The sequence below is a fragment of the Prinia subflava genome, chromosome 3 (assembly GCF_021018805.1).
Source record: "Prinia subflava isolate CZ2003 ecotype Zambia chromosome 3, Cam_Psub_1.2, whole genome shotgun sequence".
NCBI classification, from domain to species: domain Eukaryota; kingdom Metazoa; phylum Chordata; class Aves; order Passeriformes; family Cisticolidae; genus Prinia; species Prinia subflava.
In genome coordinates, this window is record NC_086249.1 from 1631869 (window position 1) to 1654760 (window position 22892).

Consider the following 22892-nt stretch of genomic DNA (forward strand, 5'->3'; position numbering starts at 1 on the left):
ATTTTTTGTAAAGATATGTAGAACCTCTTGAAACTGGTTGTACCTCAGGATCCTGAAAAACTTTCAAAGAACATAGATATAGCATCCAAAGTGCAAGTTTTCAAGAGCTCAGATGATCTGTACGAGCTGGGAACTGCTACAGAGACATGGACACACTCTGGAGTACACCCAGTTGTAATAGCAAATTTTGGAAATCTTGTGCAACAGTGAGGTATTTTTATAACAGTTGATACTACTATTTATCAAAAAATATCAGCATCTGTGTTTCTATTACAGCAAACACAAGTAAACACACAGAAGCATGCACACAAACTTAGAGCTTATTTCAAAACCTTTGCCCTCAAATTTATTGTTTCGGTATTTTCAGAAAGAGGTTGGCAGCACAGAGTAGGACAATTTTGAAGCAATCCTGAACTGAGCACAGAGTGCCAGGTCACTCTCATCTATGAATTCCTGTTTAATCACTAGACAAATACTTTTCTAGTTCAGTAACTGTATTCTGCCAGTTTGCATCAGTCAAAATGTAAGGATATTCTCCAAGAAAGGAGACTTCCTCTCTCGAGCTGTTCATCCTTGGTGTCACTGCAGACCAATGAGAACTCTGAGCGTAGTGTTCATTTTCCAGCATTGACACCTGGCTGTAGTCACTGCCAGCTCACCACAGAGACGTTTGCAGAGGACCCTGACCTGCTCTCAAATGATGAAAACCCACGAAACACCATAAAAAGATAAAATCTTCTGGATGACTATTACACAACAATATAAAGCCCTCATTGGCAGGGTACAAGAAGCCACGTAACAACCACATATATGATTATCCCTTAGCCTAACAAGAAAATAGGAATTTTAGGATACTTCATGGATGGCAAATTACATTTTTTCCAAATAAAAATATTAATATATTTGCACCAATTAATACAAAAATTAGAAGTTTTAAAATAAGCTTTTTACCTGCTACACCAATGAAAAAGCAAAGTATTAAATGATGAGAAATACTAGTTGAAGACATATGGAAAAAACGTTAACATATGCCTGCTCACCATTGCATTGATTTTCAATTTTAAGCTTATAATTAAAAGTAAGAGAGAACATGAAGATAATTTGTGGGTTTGATTCATTCATGTATTATCTTTTCCTTCCTTTTCACATTACAAATATCTTGCTATATCCTCTCTGGTGCACAGGGGAAAAAAAAATCTCCCTTTTTATTTCCGTTAAAAGCTACTTACTGGCATACTGTGAGAAAATGAATCTGTGAATCTTAACTACAAAACTGTGCATTCCAGACCAGAAGCCTCAAATGGATCTAAATTTCCTTTCAGTCATAGTCATATACCTATGAAATAGGAAATATATTCTGATCTCACATGTGCCATTCTTATCTTTATATGCAGATGCTAAACATGCTTTTGCACAGAGAAGCTTTATAAAAGAGTTGACAAACAGAGGACATTTCCTACTTTGAGTGTGGAGTAAGATAAACCATCAAAACTTACAAAGAAAAGAATACCACTTGGTAAGAAAACTCTTCAGACTGTAAAGGCAGAAAAGAATTGCAGTATCATCATTTCTTAGTTTAATTTGAGGAGAAAATGAAAAGACAGATGTTCAAAATAATTAGCATTCAAAGAAGTCATGTTTTCTCCAAACTGAATGGATCCTATTCTCATTAGATGATGAAATCACTTATCAATTAGAGCAGTGTACGTGCTTCCCTGTGGATGAAACTTCCCCTAGCCAACTCAGGAAAGTACTCAAAACTTCAGATTACTAGCTGGATGTGTCTGGCCTTTGGACAGTATCAAAACAGATAAATAGCTTGCATTCCCCTGTATAATTTATAACAACTGTGATATTACCAGGAGATTTGGTTTAGAAAATTTGGAACGTAAAAGGGCATCAAAAGCTCTCAGAAGTCTGCAAACAGAATTCCTGGAATGGTATAAAAATGTGACAGAATAAAATAATGCACATCAGTTTTGCTACTGTACCAAATTACAACCCAGTCTTGGCTACTGGAATCATTTAGTAGATGGAAAGAAACCTTTTGATTAACTACAAGTGAGTATACAGGCATATCTTTTGTAATGAGCCTTTCCTTTAACAGCAAAATGTTCTGCCATTTGCAGTGTCCCTAAAAATTTGTGGGTAATGATGAGTGAAAGTATTTAAGGGGAAAATCCCACGGCATCAGTGGTATCATGTGAGCAGCACAGACATGGAGGTAATCTACTGAATCAACTAATTCTAAACTCAGTATTCAAGATGTTGGCTCACCCTCAGTGAGCCAGTGACAAGGGAACAAATGCTGCAAAAGTAGAGAGGTCCCAAAAACAGAGGAAAAACAGCAGAAAGAAAGACAACCTCTTGATACTCTCAAGGTATGCTGAAACCAAAATTAGCTCAGTCTTGGGTCAGGCTTCTTCCCCCTGTTCCCCCCACCCTCCCTTTGCTTCTATAGGAGAGCTGAAAAAAGTCGAACATGACATGGACTTAATTCGCAGAAATTCCTCAGGCATTGGTTATGCACTTTCCACAGATGTTAGCTGTTTTCAGATGGAAATTACAGTGTCAGGCATCATTTTCTCAGAAAAACAGTTTTAAACTCTTTTGATCAGAAGAGATTTAGCTCAGTTTCACATGAGTCAGGGTGAACATTTTCTAGAAGGCCCCCGGGAACAGCATTTGGATGCTAAAAGACAAAAGCTCTTCAAGCAACATGACAATAGAAAAACTAGAGGTATCTTCTGTAGTGTGCAAGTAGGGGAAGGGAATGGTGGGAAGAAGTGCATGGGGACTACAGGGATTTTCCAAAAGAGCATGTGAGAAATCAGCCAATAAACTGACAAGGCGTACAGCATCACTTATTTCACAAACAGCGTTTAGTCTCTAAGGTACAAAAAGGGTTTTTTTAGCTTTCAAAACAAGTAACAAAGCTGCCAACTGTTACTCAATGCATTATCAAGCTGATGGAGGGAAGGGGTTTGGGCGGGGGAGACACAGAAAGAGAGAGCTTTTATCTTCTCCAACACTGACCGAAAGAATGAAGTCAAAAGTAACAACTTCAGGCACAGATCAGGGTTCTCCCCTGCAGGGCAGTGCATGGCTGGATGAGTATTAAAATTAGTACACAAAAATGTGCATGAAACAACTGCCTTGAGATCTCCATATTCAAAATGAGTATTTCAAATATATCCACCTGGTTATGTACGCCTAAGTTAATCTTCCTTTTTCATTCATATTTTCCATTTCTAAAAACACAGGAAAAATTCTATTCAGTCACCAGCATGTCCCTTACACGTTCATTTTACAGTATTCATTTTATGCTTGCTCTGATTCATTGATATAAGGGCAATAGCCCTTCTGGTGCATTGTGAATTTTTTCTTACCTTCCTTTTAACACCGTGATGAAGAAATTTACTATAGTAAGCAGATTTCTGTAAAGTAATACTTAAGATCATTAAACTAACCGTTTTTGAATATTCACCTTCTGGGTTGCCAGAAGTCAAAATAAACCTAATAAACTGCAACAAGGATGTCCTGGATTTAGAACATAACAATTTTAATTCCCTCAGCCTTCATCTAGTGAATACCTGTCAAAATACTTGTAGTTCTGGCTTGAACCAACTAAGGCTTTTGCAAAAGATCTACTCTCCTTTGACCATGCTCCACTTCACTCCTGTCTTTCAAAAAACTAGAGCAGACACATTATTTGAGACATTCAAGTTCAAATGCTGAAAAATTCACAAGCACTCAGCAAGTTTTCAATCCACCTCCCTATCCACTTATCTAACCCATAATTTGTCAGTTGGTCACAGAAGGAATCCCAGGCCATCCTGTGTTTTAAGCAGCATCTGCAGCATCCTTCGAATGGCAAAAAGGAGTTAGAAGTAGCAGCTGAGTTAATGAAAACAGACTGTATTGATCTCTGTTGTGAATCCTGTTCCCCCTTTCTTGATCCCCTTGAGCCTTGTCTGATGTTCGTCCTACAAAAATATTTGTGAGATTTTTTATCTCTTTTTAATTGAATTTTAAGGGCTAATCCAAAATATACGGGACAACTATTGCTGTGTCAATATGCTTCTGTTGGGAACCTTTTAAAAGATCTTAACAGAAAGCCAAGAAGGATTTGACCAAAACATTATCCTAGTAGTTTTTATTATAGTAGTGTCTTTTTCTGGAGCTTTTCTGTGTAACTAATTCTAATAACATTTTAATAATATGAATACTATGAAATGTTTCTGAAAATAAAGTTTAAGTTCTCTCTTAAGGAAGATCTTAGATAAGAGCAGAAAAGTCAAGAAGAGGTTTCTGGAGTCTGGAAAGATTATGTATTTGTGTATTTCTATATAAAGAAGAGGGCTAGTGTTGATTTACCAGAAACACAATGGAACTGATGATCTAATCATGCCTAGATGCAAGGAAGGCCTCACTTCAGCAGAATAAATGAGTGTATGTAAGTCCATGGAGCCTGACAGAGGGACTCCATGGATCCTGAGAAAGCTGGCTGATGAAGTTGCAAGACCAACCCTGAATATCTTTGAAAGGTTGTGGTGATCAAGAGATTCCCCATGATCAGAAGAAAATAAGTGTCACTTGCTTTTTTAAGAAAGGTGAGAAGGAGGATCTAGACAACAGGAGGCCAGTTCACAACAAGGTGATGGAGGAACTAATCTTGGAAACAATTTCCAGATTCATAAATGTCATTGGGAATAGTCAACATGGATTTATGAAGGGGAAATCATGCTTAATAAGGCTAAAAATCTTCTTCAATGGTGATTAGCTTGGTAGATGAGGGAAAACTGGCAGATGTTCACCTCAACTTTACTAAGGCTTTGGACATTGTCTCCTGGGATTCCCTCCCCACAGGTAAGTCTCAACCTGAGGTACTGAATTTCCTGAGATATTTTCTATTCTTTTTTTTTTTCTTTTTTTTCATTTCTTAGAACAGCAGACTTTCCCTGCAGTACCAAATTTCTGGCTGTAGAAGCAGGTGTTGAAGTTTAAAATGCTGACATTATAAAATTATGGATTGTTGAGCAGTAACCTGCTTAAGATTCCAAATTATTACCCCTCTATCGCACCAAAGGGAGCTACTAATGAGAAACTGGTGGCCAAGAACAGGACTAGTCCCAAGATAATGTTGAGGCTGTCCCACATGCAGCTCCAGGTGAGCAAAGAGAACAGTGTGAATGGGTCTGCTGGCCTCAGTGTATTTCCAGAGCCTGTCTCCCATGGTGCAGGGCTTACACACAACCCTACCGTGCACACAGAAAAAATCCATTGTGTCAGGGAAACATCACAGCACTGAGCACTTGTGGATCAAATTCCTTCAACAAGAACCATATGGAGGAAAGTCAAAGCTGTAGATCTCTCCGTGGTGTTCAGATCAACTTACAGCTATAGTCTGCTCTTCAGTGCAAAGGAAGGGAAAAAAAATGAAGAAATAAAGACCACCATTTGAGACTCAAACAGTAACTGGACAGTTACAGGTTTTTTCCACTCAAAACCATTTATTAAAGGCAATTTCTGCTTTTACTGAAAATTGAAAATTATTTACGATACACAGGAGGTAAGATCAAATGATGACATAGTCTCTTGTTGTCTTAGAGACCATATGACTGCCCATAACAGCTGTGATTTTGTTTATAAATGCTCTGCACACCAGTCCAGAAATCCAGTATATGTTGTGACTAAGCTAGACAATGCCAGAAATACTTGTATGAAATTATACATACATATGACTCTTACACAGGTTCCTCACGGGAACCAAAGGAGAATTTTGAAAAGAAAAAAATTAAAAGCTGTAAGCATCCTGAGGAAATCTGACAGCAGTGAAAGCAAGGCAGGGGTATCAGAATATTTGCCAGGAAACAAGTGATCTGTTTATACACACCCATTATTACATCAGCTGCTGTGCTGCGAGTCACTGTTAATGAGTTTTGAGAAAAGTGAGTTTGTCACTGGCTGAGATGATTCCAAGTTTTATAAGGGTTTCCTAATTTCAAAGCTGGTGCTCAAGAGCTCTAAAATCTGTGCATAAGAAAACCAGGAGTAAGAGAGGAGTAAGATAGAGGAGTAAGACATGAGGTGTAATAATGTGGAATCTTCAGCAGATCACTGCTCAACAATCCATAATTTTATGCCAGCATTTCAATTATCAACACCTGCTTCTACAGCCAGAAACTTGGTACTGCAGAGGAAGGCTGTCAGCTGTTCTAAGAAAGAGAAAAAAAATACATGAATAGCAAATATCTCAGGAAATTCAGGTTGAGACTTTAAGGACTCTGATGAATTCTGAGGGTTCTGAAACCAGAAAGACACTCATGTTAAGCTATTCCAGAAATTAGAAGACTTACAGAATCTTGTGACATGTTACTAAAACAAGGAACATTGAAAATCAAAACACTAGTTTCAAGATCTCAGATGATGCACATCTGCACATTTTATAATGGCAAAAAATAGTTCTAAAAGATGCAGAGATATAGTACTTTTGGGGCTGGTAATTATCAACATGAAATTATTGGGAAAAAATATATTTCAAAGATCTGCTTAGTAAATATTGCCCATGTATGAACTCTAATTCCAATACCAATGCCATTTCAAAATTCCCTTAATTCTCAGTGAGATCTGACCATATCATAAGCATTAACACTGAAGATACTAATTCACAGTGAATGTGCCAAGCCAAAATGGAATTAGGAGAGAATATTCTTATGGAAATACTTCAAAGTCTGAGGCTTTTTACTGTATTCTTCTCTGCAGATAGGGTATGCTAAGCATGGGTATGATCAGTTATGGCAGCTCCCCTTACCCTGGTGTGAGGGAATCCTTTGTAATGCCTCCACCAGAGTGTGACAACACAGATGTAGAGCAATGTGATTTGAGAGATCTCACACAGCTTATACAACGCCAGACCAGCAAAATGAAAAGAATACAGAAAATTAGCATCTGACTGAACTGACAATGTCGGGAACAAGATTTCAGATTCATTCCAGAAAGCAAGAATGCGTCTGAAGTGCAAAGATCCCATATAAGAGACAAGTTTCAGCTGAACTTTAGGAAAACTGTGCCAGTGGCATATAAAAATAAAAATAATAATAGAAAAAGGTCACAAACACAACTTTAAATCACAGAATGCGAGAAAATCACCAGGTGCACAGGGCAGCATGGTACTGTTACAGGTAAAGATACAGAAGTTCCATCTCTCCAAGAAAATGGTACAGATTAAAAAAACCCCAAAAACTCAATAAAGAAAAATAGCACTTTTCATTTCATAAATACCAATTAATTTGATACTTGCAGCTCTGAGCAGTTTACGCTTTCCCCTTCAATTTTTTTCTAGTACATTGTGAGACATTGGATTTGGGTGCTGTGGTTAATTCTTCAGGCAAAACATCCCAATGTTCATCCTCCCTGAACCTTTTCTTTGAACAGGTTACACCTGTGACAAGCAGAAGCAAAACTGAGGGAGGCAAAATGCTCATACATCCCCAGGGGTAAATTCAACTCAGCTTTTCTAGCTTTTCTAACCTTATTCAGCTGGCTTGTGTGATAAACCCCCAGACCAAATAATTACTTCAACTAATTATCAGTGAAAGAAGGGATCAAAGAAACCACAAAGCACTTCTTGAGCAAAATCAGCCAAAAAAAAAATTAGCATGTGACTCATGTTTAAGTTGCCCCACTGCATTTTACAAGACTTCCAAAACAGCTACAGCATGCAGCATCATTTATATAACATGAAAGACAGCCTAAACAGTGTCAAATACTGATTTTCAAATTATTATTTGCAATTATTACTGCCATATTTTCATCTTTCGTAGCACATTACCAAATGTTTATAAGAACTACAGACTTCCCCTTCTCAGAACACATCATTTATTTATTACACATCATTAAATATGTGCCTGAATATGATTTTTGACTAACAGTGTTACTCACCCTGAGGCCACTCAATCGTAATTTGTAAATAAGGTAATTTTAAAATCATGTCTGATCTATGGCTTTAGATGAAATGCATATTTCTCAATAACCAATTTTGGAGTACTCTAAGATTCTAGCACAACATCCTGAGCAAATGCGATTTAAATGTGGAAAAGGATTGACAATACAGGAGAGGGGATAACTGAAATATTTCTGCCTGGTAATAAAAGAATGCATCTAGGTACAGTGTAACTGCCTATGCACACAGTCATAATAAGAGAATACTTAGGTAAATGGACAGGTAACTAGATAGGGACTGTATTACACAAAGACTGAATTAATTAGTATTAGTTTGTAAATTTAATAAATCAGTAGTAACAACAAGAGTCCTCTGCCCCTTTATTTCATTTAACGTTCATGATAGGATACTGCTGTTCCTCAGTCACTCTGCTGGATGGCTTGCTCTCTGAAGGGAGCAAATAGAGATGGTGCAGCAGGAAAATAAAACAAATGCTAATGAGCACTGAAAAACCCAAGACACAGGAACGTAAAAGCAACAGGAAAACTAAGAAAAGAATTCAAAAAGAGCTCAGAAAAATAATTATATTTGGTATGGTGATATACACTAGCTGATTGTAATGTTAATTTTGAAGAAATATTTGAATAATATGGTGAGTTTGAAAAATGCAGGGAAGCTTTGGCACATTCATACACTGAAATCTGCTCCCTGAAACAGCTGCCTTCCCTTGCAGACAGAAACAACATGTGCTTGCAGAGAAAATCTCTCAGCTACATGTCCTTTCATTCTTTTCCTGCTTAGTCTAAGAAAATGCTCATGGTGAGGCTGTTAGAACAAGTTCATACATCATCTTAAAACCATTATTTTATTAATACAAAATACACTAGATATGACTTTGGGACTGAAGAATACTTACTGTATTTTTGGCTAAAGAACTAGAGATGAGTCAAAAGGAACTTTTTGGCAGTATCCTGCCCCAAGCAAACAAAACAATCTGTGTATTTTACAAACAAGCTCAAGAGGAAGATGCTGCTTGCTCATAACTCTCTAGACAATTTAGGCACGTGCAGAGTTTCCCCACTCACACTCTGATATTTTTATCAGAACCTCTGGTGAACAATCACAAGTTGACTCTCCCAGTTTCCAGTGGGAGAATCCATCTGGTTCAGGCATGATGCCATTTCTCTGAGGCATGGTATTAATGGTTGGTTAAGAGTTCTCTGATTTTCTGATATCTTTTGCGTTAGCAATTGTCACCAGTCCCATAACAACCCTCCCACTCTGTCACTCTGGTGAGCAGAATGCCAAAAGAAGAAAACAGACTAGATGGTTCTTACCATTTTAAGCCTTGCCCCACAGGCAGCCAAACAATCAAAAAACTTTTTAAAATCTTTACAGATCTTTTCTGTGAACTACACAATTGTCCTTTCCAGCTTGATCACTTCCTTCTCATCTCATTTACTTTAAATATATGTATTTCCAATGAGACATCCATATTCTAACCAGTTTTAAATATGCCACATACAGAGAGCAGTGTTTTCCAAGGTTGGAATGACAGAAAGATCCTCTTCTCACAGAATAAAAGAATAGCAATCAGTTCTTCTGACTAAAAACTTCTTTAATAAGCAGCACCACCAACAAAAATTTATTGTTTTGCAGTCACAAAGTAAAGTGATGCCTGTCGAAGCTCATGAACATTTACTCAGTATATAAATTCTGTTTAAAAATAAAATTTATGTTTTCCTAAATTTCTACTCTGGGCTCAGTTACCACAAGAGAATTATTTTGTCAGCCTACAAGTAAACACCACTGTCTTAGTTATGATCATTGATGATTAAGCCACAAGGATTTTTTTGAGGTGGTCACATGTGGTCTTTTTTCTTATATTAGGCTAAACTAATTTGACATTGTGAGAGTAAAAGGCAATTTTAGCTTACTGGAAATTATTCTAGCAATTCTATTTTTTATGAACATACTTAGGGCTAAACATCAGACTTTTATCTGCTTGCACAATCTTGTAACCCATGGCTTACTCAAGCACAGTGCCTATAGTATTTAGAATCACCATCCTTAAGTGGTGAGAGCTGTCAAAAGCAAGGGAATTCATTGACTTCTTGGCTCAGGAATAACTCCACTGCCTAAAAGCTGAGAATTGGACAAAAACCCTGTATATTTTGCTCAAATAGATTTTTTTTTTTTCCCTAGCAGATGCATCTGACACTCCCTCCTTCTGCAAATGAACCAAGCCAGATGAAAAGCAAGGGAAGAACACTGTGTAATTGTTCTTGATGAACTGTAAAAGAATCAACAAAAATATTGGTGCAGTTGGAAAGTCTGGCCATGCTGATTAACCTAAAAAGAACAGGCACCTCACTGATACACTTTTGAAGTTCAAACACCAAGATGATCTTCATTACACAGATTAAATAATACTGCTGAAGTTTGACTGCAATGCAGAGGACAAAAAAGAAAATTCACTTTGTTTTGCTGACATTGCTGAATGCTTATCTGGCTGCTCTGTCACCATATCTTGTGTGGTCTAACATTAAACTACTCTTCTTGCCAGTGAATAAAAACTCCTACTCATGCATTTGACTCAGACACAACCTAAAAATAGGAATCCCTACCAGACATAAAACTCAGAGAGAAAAGATATATTGAAATGGGGAAGAAATTAACATCACAAAACCTCACATCTGAGTAGCATTCAAATAACTTCCCACATATTAAAGCAAATTTTGGCCTGATCAAGTCTACAAAAAGCTACAATTCTTAAAACACTATGTTCAAAATGAGCTGGTCATTGACAAGGCCCCACATTCTGCTTGCATTTGGGAACCGCAGTTCTGATGACCAACAAGACCTTAGCACTTTAAAAATGGCAAAATAAGATGAAGACCTTAAATAAAAGTGCATACTGAGGCTAGTGTTTCAATCTTGGAAGCTTTGGCTCCTTTTGAATAAGATATGAAAGAGATTTGCTTCGTTTAAAGTTTATTTTCAAGCTTACTAAATACAAACTCCTGAAAACCAGCAAGATATGGAAGTGAAGCCTTCAAACAATATAGAAAAGAACTTAATTTACTTTGTTTTAATGACCATGCATGGCAAATTTGGAATACCTATGTTTCAACAGAATAATTTTAAAGTGAGTAAATTTATCTGATCTCTGAGTAAAGCAGGTTCACCAAAGACATTTTTAATCTCCTTTTGTCCATCTACTTTAGGGATTTGTTGGTTTGTCTTCAATGATGATTGTTAAGCTGCAAACCCCATAACTTCCTCATCTTTCATATTTTTAAAGTAATACTTACGACAGAAGCCAAACAACATATAATATATTAATTCACAATTATTCCCAGCTATTTACATAATTCTTGTATAAGAGAAAATATATTTTGCTTTTGGATTTTTTGTTTTGTTTTGTTTTATTCATGTGACAGAGAGGGCATGATATTAGAAATATTGCATTAAAAGCCCACACTAGGTGAGCTATATACATCATTAAGTCAAAACTTCATGACTTCTGTTCTGCTCATTGTGGAGATCATAGCACTTCTGTAAATTAGTGCCATTCACTAATTTGGCAGTGAATTTGGCTCCTAGAGATCCCTGGATCCACGTCATTTTCTGGGGAGGAGCTACACGTCCAAACTGACCTAGAGAAAATTTTCACATAAACATGTCTGTAGGAACACCCTAAACAACTAGAATTTATTGGGAAACTCTTTGGTCCCCAGTACTCTGTCAAAGTCAAAATATTCAGGCAGAAATTAAACCATGAAGCAATCACATCTGCCAAAAAGTTTGGCATCTGCTTTAATGTGCATAGTTTACATGCTTATTCAGAAAATTACATTATTCTGGAAAGATGCTATGTGCATATAGGATGATGCATATTTAAAAATCCCAATTAAATACAACTATTTATCCAAACATAATTATACATATACATAGGTGCACCAGTAACCACTTTCCTTGGGAAAACATGCTTCTGTCCAGCTTTAGGCTTGCATCAATAGGGCTTCCCTCCTTTTATCTTGTCTCAGCTTTCAACAGTTTTGTCTTCAGTAGTGAGACACAAATCACATATATGTAACAACAATTTCACAGTAAGGGTATTGCTTGAATTCTTTTGCTTATTTAATTTGAATTGTTAGTGCTAATTGTATCTAGTTGCACATGATTATTCTCTCTCTTTAAATACAGGTAGCAGGATTCCAATTCATTTTCCTCATCACCACTGCAGCTGCTAGCATGTCCTACAAACCACAGTGGAGTGTGCAGAAAGCTTTTCACACCACTGCTGTTAGCAGAAAGCTACAAATCTCCACCCACTAATATTTCCTGACAGTACTCACAGTTTCAGTCCTAAACTAAGAAGGGTCAATTGCTAGAATAATCTCTCAGTTCAGAGATTAAAGCCCTGACAACGTAATTCCATTGCTATACAACTTCCACATGGGGAAGGAAAGATCCTTTTGGCAGAGACCAAGCACTTTCCAGAGTAAAAATGTCATTGTTTACTTCTTCCCTTTCAACTCCAGGCAGAGTTACCAAGCCTGCTATGCTTGGACAATTGCCTGGCAAGTTTGATCAGCCTGAGGCAAGCAGGAGGTGCTTGAAAGCTCATCCAGGTCCATTTCTGATACCACAGTTTATTTTCTATATAAAGAAAAATTGACAGTTCCTTCTGTTGATTTTTTGAGGTTTTTATATTTAGATAATCTTTTGCCCTGTTTTTCTCCAGCAGTGCAACTAGAGGAGAAAATATGAAAGTTCTTTCTTCCGTGGCAAAGACTCAGATGCACAATATTTGGCCTAACTCTAGTTCCAAAATATCCTAATGTGGATATAGCTTTTACTGGCAAAAGAACACTAGTTAATGTCACAGTTTGCAGAATTAGGTTGAGCAGTTTTTCGATTATTTATATTTTTTCCATTTCTACAAGGTTATAGCTGTCCAACAATTTTCCTAACCCAAGTGTCCTTTAAATAAATATGCTCCTCAGCAACAAAAAACAAATCTGAAGTCAGGCCCAGATCCAGGGTAAAACCGACACCATGTAAAGTCACTTCCTAAAGAGATGGCAGGACAGAGTGAGTGCTTATTTAAAAGAGTGTGCCTGTATCTCCAGTTCTGCTTCCAAGCTTTGTGTTAGAATCATTTTATTTGGGTAGGCATACTTATTTTCTCTCATAATATATTTCCACATTAGGAACATTTCATTTGTCACTCCTGAAACCTTTTAATTTCACTCCTGAATAGTTTACATGGATGTGCACTGCCAAATTGCAAAACCAACAAGATGCTTCCCCATCTTCTCCAATTATATTTTTCAAGATAAAACACAGGTGCAATGATGATGATAGGTTTTTGACTTTAGATAAAATGTTAGTGAGTGCTGACAACATTCTGAATTTGTGTAAATAGTTTGCACTTCTGTCTGACTTGGCACTGCCTAGGATTTGGACAGGTACATTACAAGAAAATAACATGTAACCAAATGAACAAAAGGAGATTCATTTAAGGGCGTCTCTTTCTTGACAGAGGGGGAAAGAAAGGGAGGATGATCAAGATTTGAGTTGGTCTCTGTAATATAGCAAGGACTCTTTAAACCACTAGAGCCTTCCACTTAAAACTTCTGGATATTCACTACATCTATAAACTTCTGGTTCTAATTTGATAAGACGTTTGAGTGATTTACAAGAAGGAAAAATAACTGCCAGCTGTACAAGTGGTTAATTTTGGGTAGACAGAATCTCTTTAACTTTCTTTTAACTAGAGTCAAATCTTCCAGCCACAGAGCAGTGAAGTAGAACTGGACCAATCTTGAGACAAGGAAACAATCACATACAATATCATATGTCAGTTCTGAGTACTGATATTAATTAATTAGCCTATTTATTAGGAGAAGAGGAGTATACAGGCAAAGTGTGAAACAGGCATCCTTCAGCATCCAGAACATTCAGGCTATTGCAAGAAGAAACTGCAATTCTAGGAACCAAATGAGTAAACTGAAATTGTACCACAATCTACTGATAGTGGAAGAACAGGCTTGGGAATGAAAAGCTCTGCTGTTCATGGAGCAGCTGAAACTGTCTTGAAGTGAGTCAATTTGAAGTTACTAAACCAGACAAAGTCTTAACCACATCAGTGGCAGAAATGGCCTGTTACTCAAAGTGCAGTAGAGGGCCTATAATGACAGCATGGAATTTATATTCCTAAACACTTTGTCCTCCTCAAGAGTGTTTTTGAATACCCTCTTCCTGTTCTTCCATTGTACAAGACAGCGTGGTGGTGATGAAGGAACTACAAATTCCAAATTATTTACTTATTCAAGCCGTAACTTCATTTCCTTACTATTATGCCCTGACAATATGAAGTATTAAGTTTTTGAACAACCTGCAGACATGCACTGAAAAGTTTATTCCATAAAAAAATGAGAAAGGTGATCTAAACAATATGGCATATCATCAAACACAACAGTGAGTTGGACACACAGTATCAAAATCTTGGTACTAACTTGGGCTTCTTTCCATCTCCAGACCTCAACGCAGTGAGCCAGCCCTCCTAAAATAATTCCGAATGTATTTTGGAAAACGCCATTCACACTTTTTCCCTAAATCAGATCACACAAACCGAGCTGACAATAAGATCCCAATCATGTCTCCCGGCCAGGCTCTGCACTAACTCTCCAGTCCTTGCTCATCAGCCAGCACCCCCTTGGTCCACAGCTGGGAGAAGGTGAAATTCAACAAAGAGCTTTTACTACAGATGGAAAACCCACAAATTCCTGGAGGCACGTGCAGTGTGTGTCTCACCATCCACACCCCTGCTGACAGAGAACGCTGCGTTCAAAGGCTCACAACTTCCTCAAACACCACTTCCCCCACACCACGCCAAAATAATAATTCAGAAAGGCCAACACCCACGTGAACTTTTATACTGTCTTTTAAAAAAGACCACATTCATCACGAAGTTTTTTTGTCTTGCCCATTTGTAATGACTGAAAAAGTACTGAATTAAACCAGAATGAAAGAAACATGACAAACTGGAATTGCACTGACTTGATTACAAATTTAAATACACAAGGTAAAACTGAACACTGTTAATACCAAATGGAAAGATTTAATACTTTGGTATCTACTTTTATATACTTAGAGAATACTATCTGTAAAAGTGTCCTTCAGCTTGTGTTTCTCAAAATACAAGTGTAAGTTTTGGAAAAAAGAGACAAACTGTAATGAAACAAAATGTGCTGATGACCTAGCTACACAAATCAGCAAAAAAAGATGGTTAAATGAATAAAAATCATTAAGTAAGAGACAACCAAGGATATCCCTGTACCTAAGCACTGTATAAAGCACAGAAGGTACAACTAATGCAGCTGTCTCTGCCCTATGCCCCAAACTCAGTAAAAAGGAGATGGCAAAACTGAAAAGATAAAAGGAAACAAGCAACCAAAAAAACCCACCCAAAACTTTTCAACAGAGGAAACAGCAGCTGAAAGCTCCTGCAGTAAATATATGTGAATCAGTACTGGAATAGGAAAGGTGAATGGGAAGCAATTGTTCCTTTCTCCCTGAGGCCAGAAAGCATTGGACTAAACTTTTGAGGGCAGAAATGAAACATGCCCCTTGTTTCTTTTTTTTCTCCTAAAATACTTAGTTAAAAAATAGTATGGGATTGAAAACATAGCATGGATATAGCAATTTTTCTCTGGTACTTTCTCCAAGGATGTTTACAGAATCTTAATATTGCTGCAGCTTAAATAATATTTACTGACAAACAAGTAAGCAAAAGATATGTTCATAACAGCTTCATTTTCTTAGAAAATCAGACCAAAAATGGTGCATTGTTCCTCAGATAGTTCTGGTAAACCAGGTGCTTCAAAATAGTTTTATTTTATGTGCTGTTCTTCTATGTTTCACCTGGTTTGAATTCAAGTATACTGTGGATGGTAATAGTCTTGAATGCAGTAATACATTAGCATTATATATTCATGTATTAAATTTAAAAATCTACCACGTAGGGGGGAAGATGACTAGATTGGAGGAAATCTCCCTTTACACAAATCTCACAGCTGCTCTGTTTTTACACTTTTAATGGGTTCTAAATAATTTCCCAGAGTAAGAAAGATTAAGATAAAAAATACAGACAACATACAGAAAAAAGTTGTGAGACACAAAGCTGTGACTTTAGAGAACATAAACAAAATCAGGAGGATAGTTTTCATACCCAGAAAAACTAAACAAAGTGGATTTTTACTTTCATATTTTGGGGGTGGGTAGTGGGATCCAATCCAAAGAAAGCTATAAGGAAAGTCTTAGAGTGTATCATATACCTAAACTAGAAAAAAAGCCCAAACCCAACCATTTAAAGCAATAGTAGTACTGGTAATTTCAGCATAATTTTTCATTGTAAAACTAAAAAAAAAAAAATCTCAAAAATAGCTATTTTTGGAATATAAAGATCTATGGATTTGAATGATTTTTTTTCCTTGAAGTTAATTAATTCATATATGTCATCCTTTTCCAAAAGTAATTTCAGTTTTGACAAATGCACATAGAAAAAAATAGAAAAAATAAATTTTCTCATATTCCTGAGAAAGTCTGGATAAAAGGTAAGAGCACTTCACATCAAAGAAGGGACAGTAGAAACTAGCTTTAATAAATGCAGTACTTTCTACGGAAGATACACAGAAAAGCAGTGACAGAAGCTTAAATAAAATGTAGAGCCTACAGTTGCCTACTGTTACCTACACATGAAATTTTTTAGGGGAGGGAAACACCAATGGACCCAATTCCTTGATACCAAAATGAAAAAACATAACCAGGGTAACAACTTGTAGCAGTTATGAAAGATCACACTATACATGGTATTGGTTATGATACAACAAGCTCATTATAAATGGCAGAGAATTTCCAGAAGATAAGAGAATTTATTATTTACATAGAAAATGTTACTTGGGGCAAGTTACCAGAACATTTGCCAAAAGTGGATCCCAAATGGAAGTAATTTTGAATTAGCCTGAGATTATGAGATCATCAAAAATATCTCACTTCATAATTGTACTTTAACTCATTCATGAATCATGAAGTTCGCATTTTAAAACTACTTATCTATGCAGCAATTAGATAAATAGAAGTGGAATAAAAACTCAAAGATGCATACCATCATCTTACACACTAACTCCTGAACATAATTTTATGTAAAAATCCTCTTGATTATAAAAAGGAAATCTGATTCTAGAGAATACATAATCAGCTACTACAGAGTTACTAACAATTGGATTTCACACACATAATGTTAGTTGACTACCTCAAATGTAATTTACTATGAAATATCATATACCATTTATACATTTTCTACAGACAATCTATTTCATGACAGCTACTCATTCTTGAAGCATATACCCTACCCACTGTTGCGCTGTTGCAAATTACATCCTCAAATTTTGAATTTTCTTTAATCTTATGAGCATTCTCTCTTACTGAGCATCATGAATGTCAAGACAACTGATATTTCTAATCTCCTGATTCATACAGTCAGTTGAAACATTTGCAATTTTACACCCCCTTTAGACTAAATTACCCCATGGCAGTGGTACCTGGTACTGTTTACTGTTTTACAGAGAACTGGAAGAAGCTACACAAGAAAAAACACAATAACTTTATGGTCACATTACTGGCAAAGTTCTCCACTCAGTGCTCAAGAAGTTCTAGCAGTAAATTTCTGAAAAGCAAAATATTACACCATGACAAAGGAAATAGTGAAGATTTGCTCCTGGGAGACTGTGACCAAAGGAAGGAGATTCCTCCAGAACAGTGGTGATCCACCAAAGAGGGATATTTTTGCACACTCCATCTTCCCAGTAAGTAATCCCAACAACCTCAAGGCCATACTGCTTCTAATGTAAATGCAGTTGATACCCACAACAAAAAGTAACCTGTAGCTCCTGATTCTTTCTGTGCAACTGGAAAAGTAATGCTAAGATCAGAGATGACTGTGGGCAAGAAAGCAGTGCAAGTCATTTACCTGAGAGACATCTATTTTGTTGAAACACCCTTTACTGAGGAGTCTGGAGACTGTTTCAATCTCACACCAAGGACAAAGACACAAAAGAAAAGTTCTTGGGGGACCAACTGTATTTTACAACCAAAGTTGTAAAATACAGTAAGCTATGTCACAAGGAGTGAAATCAGCTGTGGTTTACATTCACAACGTTTTTAAAGGATATGAATTATTGAAGACCTAGGCAATAAAATTAAAGAAAAATAAAAATATATAATACTCAAATTACAAAGCATATCTACTAGTAAGACCAATAGTTGTTGCACTTTTTTATACCTAAAGACATAACAAAATATGATCAATCTATATCGATTATATCAATACCAGGTTTAATTTCAGAACATTTAAGGTTAATACAAAAAATAGCTTTGTCATCAAATAATGTTTATAGTCATAACATATGGCCTTACTTCAATGGTCAGCACAGTCTAAAAAAATCAAAAGTTAGAACTGACACATGAAATAATAAAAAAATGGAACAAAGAAACAACCTCATCCCAAAGAAAAATTAGGCTTACAGAAAAAAACAGATTAATCTCAACAAAAACAGATACTGATAAAAATGAAAATCACAGACTGATCAGTTTCAGACTGATAAGCAATGCAAATGTGAAACTCAACCTCATATCAACATAATTGTTGTTTCACCCAATTAAAGAGATCATGTACATCCATCTGTCTTTTAGGAATTAAGATAAGAGCTTTACCTTGTCAAACAGCAAACCAACTCAGCAGAATTCCCTAGGGAAAATTTAATTAGATTTTTTTTGCATTAGTGTCTATTGTTCATCAATACAACCACTAGTAAAACTAGACACAAACAACAATCAGTTTCACCTATTTTGAAATTGCAAACTTATAAGTATTCTCATCATTATGTGGGTTTTGAATGACATGATCTGTAAGAAAGACTAGAACTAAGACAGCACCTAAATATATTATTTTAGATAATATTTTACAAAACTTTCACCTTCACAGGCCACTTGTTATCAATTGGCATTCTAAGTGTATACAGAAATGACTCTGTTCCAGTCTCAGTATTAAAAACTATTGCTGTACATATCAACATCTGTAACAGCTTGCTGGCATCCTCCTCAAAATCTGGGGTGGTGCAAGGGGAAAACAATACACAGCCTACTCAACTCGTGACTCAGGTTCATTTGTTCAGCAGCACTGTGACTACATGAGCCATCCTAGTCAGTACAAAAATAAACAAAATAATTAGCAAAGAGGAGAAAAAAAGACAGTCTGTGGCACCTGTCAGTACAATCTCTCAATGCCAATAATTCAGTTCCCATCTAAATGTTAACTTATTTATTACACAAACAGATTATTTCACTTCTTATAGAGGAATTTACAAACGCAAGCTACATTTTTTACTACATGTGATTAACGAAATCTGTAGAAAAAGTTAATGTACTTCATAGTTTCATACTGAAGATTTAACTTATCATAGAGAGAGAGAGGTCAAATATCTCACTTGACTCATACTATGCTGAAGGAAAATAAGCAGAACTAAAACATTTAAACATTAGATTTTTGGTCAACAGTCCAGACAAAACCAAACCAAAAAAAAATTACAAACCCCAGAAAAACACAGCAAACCAAAACCAAAAATATGCCACTGTGCCAAACCAGACACTCTTCAAAGGATCTTTTTCCTACAATTTTTTGCAAGAAAAATTCATAATTTCCCCAAGTCAAGATTAAAATAACTCTCATAATACAAAGAAATATGGCATTTGATTCACTTGGTGGCAGATATAAAACAATATACTTAAATAGCTAAACTATTAGATAAATGTAAAATAAATAAATAGCTAGCTCAAGCACAGACATGTTTCAATGCCTGGTCACAGGTTAAGTTTAAAAGGTCTGTTGAATTTTCATGATGCAGGACTCTCAGATTATCGGTGGAATCTGTCACAGTACATGGATTAGCATCTTTTTCCATTAATATGTTTTGCTGAATATGATGTTTGCAAGAAGATACTTGTGCTTGAAGTTGCACATGACATGTGAGAAGGTACAGCAGAGAAGCTGATAGAGAAAGAACACATTCAGTGTTTAGTATGAACTCTTCCAGAATGTCTGGTGACAGTACTACCTGTTTAATGCCAGGTTTAATGCCCAACCAATTCAGCTGTTTATTTAGCAGAAGCTGCCAACAAAGATATCGGCACCATAAACAGTAGTTACTTGTGGAGTTTGGAGAGCTGCCCACTGGGAGTGGAACTGATGCAAGCAAGATACAACACAGACTATAAAACGATCATTGGAAGTCAGATTTAGACATAAATTTGTAATTGCTTGGGGTTTCATGGATGTTGGTGCTATTACAAGGCTGAATGGGATTACAACACTCCAAGCCGGAATAAAGCAATTGTTAATAGATCATGAAAATTCAAGAGATATAAATCAGTAATTGAGAGTGTTGAATTAGTCCAGTCTTTAGCTTACAGATGTTAATTCCATGCATATACTTCCATATTCTCCAATTAATGTACTCTCCATACCTATTCATAACATCTCATTTTCTCTCATTAAACCAGATAGAGGATCTGTAGGAATCCTATTTGTAGGAGCTAGCTGTTGATTAAGTTCTTTGAACATTGTCTCAAAGCACAGTCCACACAAGCACAATACGCAATCCAACTTGTACACTCCAAAGGGAAAAACAAAAAAGATTACTGCATAGCTTAGCCTGTAGAAAACTGGGAAGGTTAACCCTCAAAGGCTGAAAGTCTTTGAGGTCTTAAAGATTCAAGAAGTTTTGGCCATGGCTGGCACCATATTAGTGTGTGTCAGAGGAATTAACCAGGACATTCCTATCTGGGAAGTAAACCAGTACCATACAGACAGCTTAGAAAGGAACAGCACATGAGAGGAGCAGAGGAAAAGTTTGCCATTAAATGGTGAGCCAAGAAATCAGTGCTCAGATATTCCACTTTGGGCTGGTCTCTCATCTTTCTTATGGGGCTTATTCCTTTGGGGTTTTTTTCTATCAGTCCAGCATGTCAAGAGAACAAAGTTTAGAGCAGTAAGAACCAGCCATCAAGCCTTGGAACCTTGAGCCCTTCCCAAAAGAAACAAGACTTCAATGTTATTTTAGGACTGCTTTTATAAACAAATGATTTTGCAACTTTAAAACAAATCTCAGAGAACATGCCTTAAAATTTAAAGAGAAAAAACATAGAAAGAATAATGTCTTCATTAGTTCAATCAGTTCTCAAAGGAAGTGACTATGGTAACAAAAATAGAAAAATTTTATCTATGTGCATAAATCCCTCCATCACCAATTCTTTCTCCTATCAGAGTATTTCCAAATCACCATATCATAATTTCCATGAAAACTGAGCTAATACCTAAAAGCGTAAAGATTTTGAAATTATTTGAAAGCAAATTGGGAAATAGAAAAAAATATGTCACCTCTTACTCCTTTTAGAGCAGCACATTAAAAGCTGCAATCTACAAAGCACAAAAAATATTATCATTCTCATGTGTTTTTTTTTAAATATCAACATCCATAATTTTCTTTGCCATAGAATGGTCCCAATTCTATTATTCATATATTACAGTCAAAAATATTAAAGGACAGCCATGGTTCCTTGTTAAGGGCTTCTTGAGGTGAAGTAAAGCATTCCAAAATTCACCCTCAAAAGAACAGACTACAATAACATGCAGACTCTACAAAAGAACAGTTTTTCTATAAATTCAACTTTAGCACCTTACTCCAGAAAAAGGCAGCAATCCTTAAGAGAAAAAACCAAAAGTTATTTCTGCTCCTACCACCTTTTCCTCTTCTACTCCTTTTGTACTTCTAAACCCTGGAGAGGACAGAGATAATTTTAAAAAATTAGCTTTCTTTACTTGCAGCTTTGTCAGCATCTCACTCAGGTGACAGCAATATATTGCTTTCGAGCCTTTTTTGTTTGGTTAAATGGGAATCCAAATGGAGGTATTGCTTACATTTGGAGTAAATTTAACCAGTGATGATTAAATAAGGAAAAAACGGAGAACACTAAAGTCCTTTCTCACCAGATTATTTTTATCACTATTTTATGTGACCGTGTCATAAGTTACAATGCTTTTAAGTTTTTGATGTTCAAATCTCTTTTTACAGAAGATAGTAGCTGGCTCAGCTCATGTGTGTTAAAAACATGAGGAAGCCAATGGGCAGGTTATTTTCACAAGCAACACAAAGATGAGCAAAAGCATTAAGAGGAATCTTAAGATGACTTGGCTCTTTTACTGTCTTCCCTATCAACAACTGAAACATGCCAAAAATATGATATTAATTAATGTTACATTATTTGTCAACAGATAAGCTGAAGGAGTTTTTAGAACAGCATAAATGCAAGCCGGGCCCTTAGAGGTTCCTAACTTTTCCTGCTATTAACCCCCTCAGTTTCTTCAAAAATAATTTAAAAAACCCAACCAACAAGTTAACTGGGAAAGATATTTGTTATCTCAGCAGCTCACAAAGGTAGTTCTACCATTTTGACAGAGATTACAAAGTAAAGTGTAAATCTCAACTCTAAATAATCCCTAGAAAAACAGAATCTGATCCTCCCGTCTTCATGCACACACCCACATCAAAAGTCATCGTGTCATAGGTATGCCACTATGTTGGATTTCTGTTGAAGTGACTCTTGCAAGCACTGTTTATCATTTAAAGATTCTGGAAACATGCTGTAAACATAGAAAATGTATTCAAGATAGTCTGAGAGCCCTTGTTCTGCTCTGTCACTGGACCATACTCCTGAAGAAAACATGCTACATCATCTTCGTTGTAGAAACAGCTGCATTTGCACAACTCTTTCTTCATTACTTCTTGTTAATAAGGCAAGATGAGAGAAGAAGTAGAAT